The following is a 12,500-nucleotide window of genomic DNA, read 5'->3' as shown; positions in this document are numbered from 1 at the left end:
CCCTCGCTGTCGGTGCATTGTATATTTATTATCGTAGTTTTGACTTTAAGAGTCCTTCATAACGTGAGGTATTTATGTGTTGTACTGCTCTTAATATAATAAATGTATTTAAAGGGAATAATTATAAATTTTTCCCTTATATGGTTTTCACGCTGACTGATTAATAAATTCTTATATAGATTTTATCCTATATCTAATTTTAAATATATACATACATACATACGTACATTTCTATACCATACATGCATGCATACATACATACATACTACATACATACATACATACATACATACATACATGAACTGATTCGTGATAGAAAATTCAATAAAAAAGTACTCTATTTGGTGAGAGATAAATATTATTTGGTGAGAGATAAATATTATTTATTGAAAGGTCACAATGCGTGCATTAAAGCGCAACTAACAGTTTCATATGTTGAGAAAACTCAAACATATTCTTCAGGCGCAAACCACATATCATAACGAACTCAGGAAATTGAATAATAGAAGAAACGCATAAAAACTGATACGGCAGTATATAGAAAACGCAGACAGTAAACAACGGAAAACAAAAAAAAACGGAAAACGGAAAACGAAAAACAGTAACTAAAATGTCAAAAATAAAAGTAAAAAGTAATAAGGTAAATGAGCTATCCTCCTAAGACCTTAAATGATGAGGCTAGAAAGGTGCCAAGTCAATCAGGAATAGGCGGAATTTTCCAATTCTTCAGACTATTTATACATATGCATGCAACCAATGAAAATTTTTGATCTGGAGTTCAATAGAGAGCTAAGGACTTAGATCTGAACAGGATCTGCGCTCTTTCAACCAAACAAAGTCTGCGTTTATTCGATCCATTCACATAATGTATGGATTTCTCAGTTACTTTCCATTGAATCACATGCGAATATTCTTTTCTTTTCTACTCTAGGCACAAGACTCAAAATTTTTGGGGAGGGGGCTAGTCGATTAGATCAACCCAGTACGCAACTAGTACTTAATTTATCGACCCCGAAAGGATGAAAGGCAAAGTCATCCTCGGCGGAATTTGAACTCAGAACGTAACGGCAGACGAAATACATTTTTTTTTCTTTACTACCCACAAGGGGCTAAACACAGAGGAGACAAACAAGGACAGACAAACGGATTAAGTCGATTATATCGACCCCAGTGCGTAACTGGTACTTAATTTATCGACCCCGAAAGGATGAAAGGTAAAGTCGACCTCGGCGGAATTTGAACTCAGAACGTAACGGCAGACGAAATACCGCTCGGCATTTCGCCCGACGTGCTAACGATTCTGCCAGCTCGCCGCCTTCCAACTGAATGTTAAGTGAGAAAATTTTTCTTCATATCATCACAGTTTCTTGGTCCCTTTTTTTTTCTGGTGAGAATCTCTACGGGTTCAAGCATTGATTTAAATCTTTTAAAAGAAATATTTGAGTTCATTAGAATGTTAATTTGGTAACTTTACGTCGTCATTGTCGTTGATGATGTAAATGTAGTTTATCACCAGGGAAACTCTGATCGAGTAACAATTTTGACCAAAACCCAATCTACTTATCATGGAGTTCGTTTGTGACAGTTTATGCCAGGCCACATTTCCTCATTGACCTTTCCCTTATTTTTTAAATACGGTATAGTATGAATTAAGAGTGATTTGGTTGCCATTTTTAGCTGGTCGAGAGATCATGTACATACCATTTTATTCGCTCTTTATCATACTAAGTTATTTAGACTTTAATCACAAACTAAAAAAAAAAAAAACAGCAAAAATAATAAAAAATAATATCAAATTAAAGCACAAATTCAAGCAATCTCTCTGTGAATTTTAATGACAATGACACAGTGAACTTCTAGAATTACATTAAGTCAAAAATTGCTCGAAGCGGCCCACAAAACAAGTTCGTCGTCTATGAAATACTTGCCCTGAATTACAAACAATCGAATTGAGTGAGTTGATGTCGGCCTGGAGGCCCAAACCCTTAAATATTTCTCCAGCACAGACACTGCTTTGCTCTCCCTTTTATGTGTGTCCACACACTCACACATACACACACACATACACACGCACATATATACACACGCATACATACACACATACATACATACATACATACATACATACATACATACATACATACATAATACATACATACATACATAGACACACGCATACAAACCAGCGTACATACATACATAATGATCACTTCAATCAAATGATCAAGTATTCAACATGAATTAATATGCAACGTATATATTTAATAATTTTTACACTAAAATCAAGTATTCTCTAACACAGCAGTTTTCAATCTGACAAATTCCAGTTCCTACATGAGATATTAGTAAACAGTTTTACTTGGGCCCTCTTTATTGACGAACAAATAAAATGGTTCGCTTCCATATTATTTTCCTTCCCCGACATAATGTTGGACAATTTTACAAATCGAAGCAATCTTCATTTTATTAAACATTGCATTTTGTCCGACCTCCCTTCATTTCTTACAATCTCTGTACAGGAAAAACCTGATTTTTAAGAGATATTTTTCTCTTAAAATTTATTTTGAACTCTTACAAAATCGTTAGAGAAACGAAACACTATATCTCGATCGCATGCTTGTATGTGTATGTGTTAGTGTGTGTGTGTGTGTGTATACATTTATATATATATATATCCTACCCACCCATTCACACAGCCACACCCACCCATTCTAACACCCTCTTCAAACTGCCTCTGCTTGTGACTCAATACTGACCCTTCGATCTACACACACACTGTCACACCCACTCATTCACACACCTGTCACTATAGCTGCTCTCTCAGAGCGAGTTTAACACACACACACACACACACACACACACTACGCACACACTACGCACACGCACAACACAGACATAGAGATAATATCACACACACACACACCACATACGCACACACAGTTACTACCACACGCACACATGCTACCGCGCACACATACATACACGCAGTTACTGCCATAGACACGCTACTATACATACACGCGCTACCACACATACACACATACACACGCTACCACACACACATACACACACACATACACACATACATAGAAACAGTTACTGCAACACACATGCTACTATACATACACGCGCTACCACACATACACACATACACACGCTACCACACACACATACACACACACATACACACATACATAGAAACAGTTACTGCAACACACATGCTACTATACATACACGCGCTACCACACACGCATACGCACACAAACTGACCTATTTCACACTTTCCTGTCCCAGAAAGCAATTTCTCTTCAGTCTTTCTACTTTCGGTCACTTCAAAAATGTAATCGCACGTGACTGTTGGCGATTTTCTTTCCTCCTTCATCTTGGACTTTCCTATTTTTCCTGTTTCCGAAGAAGAGCTATGTCCAAAATGTAAAACTACTACTCTTTTCCTTCTCTGAACATATTTATACATTGCTTGTACTACGTCCACACGTTCGTTTGTTTTTTATTTTTATTTTTCTCTGGAAGGCAGCATCCTTCCTCTTAGGACTATATTGTTATTTCTATACTCATGGGTAAAGGAATTAACCACAGTCCGTTTTTGTAGGGAAGAACTGGAAATGTTCCGTTCCACGGGCATTGATAACGACAATTATGAGATGTGTGCGCAGGACTTACTCCGCAACTGAGTTCGGGTAGGTGGTCCAGGGAAGACTGTTGAAATAGGTGAAATATAACAGAGGAAATATAACCGACGCAAATATAACCGAGCATTTGAGGAGTGCATCTTCGGTGGAGTGTGTTACGAAACCAGAAACGTTTTTCTCTGCTTTGTCCCCAGCCGAAATCGCGCCACACTGGAAGAGTGCATACGACATTCCAGTACAACCTTAGGTTGATCCCGCTACAACGCAGAAAATTTCTGTCACATTTTGGCTAAAAATACACAGTTTTATCGATTTTTAAACGTTTGAAACTTTTACGTCAAATTTTTCCTCCACAAGTTCATGGCTTTACATGAATAAGCGTGGAAAATTGTATCAATGTAACCAATTTTCAGATTTTTACATGTTTTGCCGTGTCCCCAAAACATGTACTGAGAGTGATAAAAATAAAACATGCAGTCATCATCCTTGTAATTGGAGTGATCCCTAGTGATGGCGACACTATGCCTCCATCCATTTATCTACATACACGGCTTCAGACTCAGCACGGAGGCCTACACCAAGTGTTTGGAGGAGGTGGTGCTGCCCGGGGTCAAGAGGGAGGCTGCTGGAAGACACTATGTCTGGCAGCAAGACTCTGCACCAGGCTGCACAAAGAGGAGATCCCAGTCATGGCTAAGACAATTTCTGCGACCGCATCACTGTAATATCTGGTCACCTAACTCTCCAGACTGCTACCCACTTGATTATTATGTGTGGAGCGCAGTTGGGCGAGTCACCAGCAAAACACCTTGTAACACCAAAGAAGAACTGAAGGCAAGGATTATGGCAGCATTCACCAACTTAAACAAGGAGACCGTCAAGAACAGTTGCAGGAGATTCCGAAGTCGTATGGAGACCGTGGTTGAAGACAATGGTGATTTTATGGAATAAATTTACTCTTTAGTATTTCAAGATATTTTAATATAATTTTGGTAAATATATCTGTTAGAATGAGATGTCAATGTTATTTTAATTTTTGCGTAATTTAGACGACAATTTATTCGCTGCACCCTGTATATATATATGCACACATATAATATATATGGGTATATATATATATATATATGCACAGCTACACCCACATATATATATATATATATATATATGTATGTAAGTATATATGCACGGAGAGAGATAGAGAGAGCGAACGAGCGAGCGTTTTATTGAAATTGAAAAAACTTTGGCAAGTTTCACATAACACAGCACCAGACAAAAGTGAAATATTCCCACAATAAAATGGCGTCTGGCACCCTCCACCCTCACACAATTATATATGTGTATGTGTGTGTGTGTGTGCGCATGTGTTTGTGTGTGCGTGCATGTGTGTATGTATGTATGTATGTATAATTAAAATTTAGTTGTCTGGAACTTTAAGTTGCGTCTGATTTTTTATTCAATCAGTTAAATAAACCATCATGAGAAACCGGAGGTCCGAGTCAACATGATTTTTTTAATTATTCGTTATTATTCTGAAAGTTACTTTAAAACAATAAGTTAATAAGCACGGGCACACACCCATACACATACACGCAAACATTTCTAAATAACACTGCTGAAGTTGAGTATAACATCCTATGTAGTTAATTGTAGTCATCTTTGTGAAGATTGTTATTTCCTAATCGAAATTGTTAAAGTTTTTTCTGTTTAAAATCTTTTCTAAACGTTCTAATGTTTGACCATTGAGATAAACCATTATCTTTTATATTGATCCATATTAAGAGTCATGAATTTTTTTGAAATGCATCTCAGTTGGAAAAGCCGAAAAGATGATGTGGATGTGTTTCTAAATAATCCCTTACTACCATTGATGAAACGGTAAAGTTTTCTATTTAACCCGGGTACAAATTCTACAGAAGGATAATAAACCTTCCACCGACATTTCCCGATCAACAATCATGATAGAAAACAATTTAATTGAAATAATTTGAAATTAAGACATCAACAGCGAAGAATTTTATTACCAGTAATTCCATTAAGCCTAGTGAGTTAAATTGCTCGTTTAGAACTAATGCTTAATACCTACTTAATGAAACCCTGAGGCAATCATTTGCAGAGATTATATTCACAAAATAAGACGTGGACGGCCTTAGTAAACATTAGAGTGATATGGCGTCAGGTGAACTAAAATACTACTGTTACAATTGCACTCTTTCAGAAGGTGAAAAGTTACCAAACTATCATGGCCTCAATATGCAAACTACAAGATTGAGTTTGTCATCATTGAGATTTACACATTATTATTAAGCTGGCATATATATAACTAGTCAAACAAAATAAAGAATATATGAGAATAGTTGAATATGGAACGATAAGTTTAGTTTAATCTAATGAATCTGTTTTCGCACCCCATCTCTGCAAACAAGTTTAATTGTAAAGAATATGAAAGGGTTAAAAATAAAATTTGCGTGTATACACATAAGCACACAGAAAGTCACACACTCACACACACGTATGTACTTATGTATATATGCATGTATATACACATATATGCACGAATATATAAATATATACATACGTACGCATATGTATACATATACATACACACATATATATACATACATACAGACAGACAGACATACGTACGTATGTATGTGTGTATGTGTGTATGTATTCAATTTTAGTCTTTGGTCTTTCGATGTCAAATCGCTACAAGTTCTCAACCTCGATATCATAACTGCAGAAAACAATCATTTGTCTTCCACATATTCTCTGAGTAACAAATTGTTATTATTATGATTATTATTATTATTATTATTATTATTATTATTATTATTATTATTATTATTATTATTATTATTATCATCATCATTATTATTATTATTATTATTATTATTATTATTATTATTATTATTATTATTATTATTATTATTATTATTATTATTATTATCATTATTATTATTATTATTATTATACTTTAAGTCTTCAACTACTTTAGTTTATTCTCTGTTCAGCTTATTTTCAACTCATAAAATAAGAAGATAAAAAGTAAATTCTTCATTTTAGAATAAAGAGTAGATATAGATATAAAAAAAATGCAGAGGTGAAACGAAGTGTGTGAGTGTGTGTGTGTGTGTGTATTTGTATGTGTGTGGTGTCGGGGGGTGAGGCAGCAGAAGAAGACAAAAAATAAAACGAAACAACAAATATATGAAAAAAAAATATAGCAGGGCGGGAACAGCGTACATCTCTAGCAATAGTAAAAGGAAATACTCAGTAGTAAAGGTTTAAGAAAAAATAAGTAAAAATAAAACAAAAACGAACACATGAAATAAATAACCAAAAAGCAATTCATCTATGTATTTAAATAAATAAATAAATAAAATTATTGCAAACAAACTTAAGAAGTAAACATACTAAACAACCAAACATAAGAACTTAACAAATAAAGTAAAGCTAACTTGTACATCGTGAAGCTTGTGTGACAAGCACAGAAGTTCGATATATGGAGATTTGACAAACCATGAAATCCTCAAAGGCCGTAAGCATACGATCCATAAATATGGTTGAGGTTCACAATTGGCATTAGACACTGACAGACCGAACCTACTGCTCTCATATCTAAGATTTTTTCTCTTCCTTTTTATAGATTTATTTTTAAAAAATATCAATTATCTCTCTATCTCCTTAATTCTCTCTCTCTCTGTGCATGCATACATACATGCATGCACATACATACATACATACACACATACATACATACATACATACATACATACATACATACATACATACATATATATATATATATATATATATATATATATATATGTATATATATATATAGGTATATGTAAATGCATGTATGTATGTTTACACACTCACACACTCACGTACATGTATACTTTGAAAAGTATTTTATATATGTATGCGTGTGTGTGTATTAGTGTTTCTCTGTGTGTGTGCGTGTATGTTAACATTTATAATATAGACATTTTAATTTAATGTGTATACGAGGTTGTGTACATAGGCACACACACACATGATTTTTTTTTGTAAATATGTATGTAAGTACACAGGTTTACAAGTGGGCGGAAAAGTGCGTATGTACATAATAAATGTAAATCCTATGCATATTTGCCATAAATTTCTACATAAAAGTTGTAGGTTGGTCAAGAATTACGAAAAAGCAAGAGCAGCGGAATTTTATTTTCGTTTAAAAGGTTATTCACCTGTGGTCGGTGGTTCAAATCCGCCTTTCGAACCATTGAAATGAAGCAATTGGATGGTGGCCTCCGATGTTAGTTGCGTAGGGGCTTTTAAGTATCAAGTTTCTTTTTCCACTAACTTCAACTCGCTTGATTTTGCAGAGTGTTCAAGAAAAGAAACCATTTAGTAAAATTTAAGATCGATTCAAAATAGGTTAGTCTCCATTTTTTTTAAGGTAACCTTGGCCTGGAAAAAAATTACAATTGTTATATGCATGTGTCTCATAATCATTTGTATACACGGACACGACGAATACTTCAGGTACCAGGATGTATGAAAATATATTCTACGCTTAACACCGGAATAAAATGTGGCCCTTACAGTTTTCTACATATAATAAATCCATGACCAACAGTGTGTTTGCTATACTAGTACTCATGTCAACATTACGGAATACAGGATTGGACACAAGAAGAGATTCCATTGATGTTTAAACATGAAACTATTAACCACTGTCTCACATTTCCATACCAACTGCGATATTGACCGCCTCTACCTAAAACGGAAACAAGGTGGCAGAGCCTTACTATCGATTCAAAAAAGTTTCGAAGTGATATGTCTTTGATAGCAACGACTAACCACCGAAGTGCATCTATGGATAAAGTCTGCAAACATGAAGAAACCAGTATCGTGGGAGTTGGGAACATACTCAAGGAAGCAGTACGGCCCTATTGCAAAAGAACATCTGATGAAAGAATTTCTGTTTAATATCAGAAGGTCATGCACTACTATGTTGTCAGAAAACTTCAGAGTGAGTATAGAATAGATAATCAAAGGACTCTGTCTTTGACCAACAACCGGTATATTAGCTCTCACTTTGAAAAATATCTAGAAACAGGAAATAAATGCAGCAAAACACCTTTGCACAAAAGAGATAGGAATACGACAACAGATGCAGACTCTGTGGAATTAACACTGAAAATGTGTTAATTCAGCTGTCCAAAAAATGTCATCACGAAAATATCTACCTGTGAGGTATGATGTAGCAGTCAAAATACTATATAATGTAATCCTCCTTAGAAATGATAGTCATGAAGACCAAACTGCAATACATGACTGTGATGTTGAGGATGTAAGCAACCATAATATGAAAGAATATCAATGGAATGTTCCTGTCAAAGCCTCAATAAAATGTAAGCATAATAGACCAGGTAAAATGGTCTTGAGCAGAAGAGAGGAACAGTAGTAGAAATCAGTTTTCCAGTAGATATTAACATAATATTGAAGATGAAATAAAAATAAAACATCAATGAAGATTTAATGAAGAACTGTGCAGATACTACATCAAGACTTTATTTTTACAACTGCAGTCAAGGCGGTGAACTGGCTCAAAAAAATACCTAACGGCATTTCGTCCGTTTTTATGTTCTGATTTCAAATTCCGCCGACGTCGACTTTGTCTTTCATCCTTTCAGGGTCGATAAAATAAATACCAATTGAACATTGGGGTCGATGTAATCGACTCATCCCAACTCCCGAACTTTCTGGCCTTGTGTCAAAATGTGAAATCAATTTAGGCATAAGGCCAACAATTTTGAGATGACGGAATTAACAGATTATATCCTTTGTAATTGACTGGTACTTTATTTTATAGAATTCGAAGGGAAGAAAAGCAAAGTCAACTGCAATGCAAATTGAACTCAGAACGTAAAAGAGCCGGAAAAAATACGACATAGGTATTTAGTCCGACGCTCTAATGATTTTGTAAATCCTTCACTTTTTTCTGATTTCTGATTCAGGCACCTGATCAAGAGTTTTTAAGGTAACTTAATTGGTATTTTATGTTATAGACTCCGTAAAGATGAAAGATAAGTTGACCTTCGAGTAATTTGAACTGAGAAGATATAGAACCAGAGGAAATACGCAAACCATTTCTTTTGAAGTGCAAGTGATACTGCCAACTCATTATTCTGATTGCAGTAGTAATATTGAGTTCAATTTTTTGTTACAAGGCCAGCAAATACAGTGGCGTGGGTAAGTTGATTACATCAACCCTAGTGTTCAGCTGAAAGTTATTTCATCGACCCCTAAGAATCTTGCCCGGCGTGACGCCGTGTGCCTAAATGATTAGTGTAATTATGATTAATGTAATTATTGGTATATTTGTTTTCAACGTTATGTGAATCAACATTAACCAAAATAGCAGGGTTTCACAAAACCGGAAAGGATACGGGTAATTAAGAAACCACGAGCATTAAGAAAATTCTGAAAATATGTAAAGCATACCCGTTTATCGCGTGATAGGTAGGTATGTGCACGTATAGACAAACAAACATATGTGTATGAACAAATATGTCAACGCTTACAAATCCACACAAGAAATAGCGTGCATTCAAGAACATATACATATAATTCAGAAGATATCTATCTAAGCACCAACTTACATGAATACACGCATACATGCATTCTTACATACATATTTATACATACATGCATATATACATATCTTTATAGATTAGAAACTAATTCTTTATTGGTGAGAATTATTTTAAAACATCAGAGCATACATATCATCGAAAACAGTAATAATATACAGGATTTTTCTAAATTTCAACATTTAGCACTTTTTACCGTTATTGTTATCTAAATTCCAACGATGGAACAAGCTTCATGGTTAGAAACCCGATAAAATAATTTTTAAAATTAAGAAATACATACATATGTACAAACAGTAAAACAAACCCTCTAGAATAGGTGATAATTGTGTAACCTTTAACTTGGTAACGGACCTATCAGCTCTCTCACACATTTTATCTGTCTTTTCTAACTTGCCCGTATTAGTTGTTGCTCTTCTGTGCTAATTTGTTAGCCCCAAATCACCAATCTAAACCTCTGCGAAAAAGTCATCTCTCTTTCTCTCGCTAGTTATGCTATTTTTCATCACAAATTCAAGAATTGCAACTTTTCTAATTGGAAATACCATCTGCTCATGATGTAATTTGTTGATTTGACCCCAGTCAGTTTTCACTGAGTATACATATGATTAAAGCATTCCAATCATAGCCAACTGATACTTTTGCTTAGCTATTTCCAGTTTATCCGTCCTATTATAATAGTGTAGGGTACCGTTTGACCGAGAATAAAGTGCAATTTTCATCAGTTTTTCAACCTTGCAGAGACTTTCCCTCCTTGTCTAGTTCCTGTTAATGTATTTTGTTGTATGCATTGTCTTGCTGAAATTCAATCTGAACATTAACTTACATTGAGCTTATCAATCTGAGAAGGCCTAAAACGGCTATGATGCCAACTTTTATTTGTAAACCTGAAGTGGAAAAGGTAAAAACAAAAAAGTTAATTTGTTAGGAATCATAAACTGATAAAGAGTGTTTTATATCGAAAATGATGTGTTTCCATTAAGGAGGAAGTAAACAAGCGAAGAAGAAAATATTGAATGTACAGTGACTACAAAAAACAACAGCAAAATGGTACATCTTATGGTGTAAAATTGATGTCAAGTAAGAATATACATGCAATTGTATGCAGTGTAATGGTTCATAGTGAAATAACTTCCAATAGTCCTTAGGTACTATGATTATTTTCATACTAATCAATGTTGCATGTTCTTTCTTTAAGTCGCAAGGTAACTATATAATCAGCGAGCTAGTTTTCAGTGAGAAGATGGAGCATTGATTAACCGAATTAGATATGACGTGGTTTTGAGCTCATCCTCATTGTGCAGCACTTTTGGAAACCCTACCTCTGGTATATTAAAGCCTCGAGTGAAATTTGGTCGGTAGAAACTCTATGGAAGTGCATTCAAGGAGACTTTTTTGTTCTTGAATGGTTGAATTGATCAAGTACCTATTTTAAATCAGCCTTCTGGCTCTTGAGTATATTTTGTATTTATCAGCGTCCACTCTACTGTAAGCATTTGGGTCAGGTTTACGATCTAATTATAACATCTTCCCTTGGCACTCCGTCGCTTATGACGACGAGGGTCTCTGTTGATCCGATCAACGGAACAGCTTGTTCGTGAGATTAGCGTGTAAGTGGCTGAGTACTCCGCAAACACGCGTACCCTTCACTTACTTCTCAGGGAGATTCAGTGTCACACAAAGTGTGATAATGCTAGCCCCTCGAAATACAGGTAGTACTAATTTTTGCTAGCTGAATGGACTAGAGCACCGTGAAATGAAGTGCCTTCCTCAAGGACACAACGCGCTACCGGGAATCGAAAACGTGACCCTACGATCGCGAGCCGAATACTCTAACCACTAAGCCATCGTCTTCACTAAAAATTAAAACGTATTTAAATCACTCTTTCGACGCAAGCGACCGAAATTGGCAAATACACTGACTAAGTAATATATAAATGCACATTAGGCAGCGAGATGGCAGAAACGTTAGCACGCCGGGCGAAATGCGTAGCCGTATTTCGTCTGCTGTTACGCTCTGAGTTCAAATTCCGCCGAGGTCGATTTTGCCTTTCATCCTTTCGGGGTCGATAAATTAAGTACCAGTTATGCATTGGGGTCGATATAATCGACTTAATCCGTTTGTCTGTCCTTGTTTGTCCTCTCTGTGTTTAGCCCCTAGTGGGTAGTAAAGAAATAGGTATTTCGTCTGCCGTTTCGTTCTGAGTTC

This window comes from Octopus sinensis, linkage group LG1, assembly GCF_006345805.1.
Source record: "Octopus sinensis linkage group LG1, ASM634580v1, whole genome shotgun sequence".
Classification (NCBI taxonomy): Eukaryota; Metazoa; Mollusca; class Cephalopoda; order Octopoda; family Octopodidae; genus Octopus; species Octopus sinensis.
The sequence above is the reverse complement of the archived record's forward strand: the minus strand, read 5'-3'. Positions refer to the sequence as shown.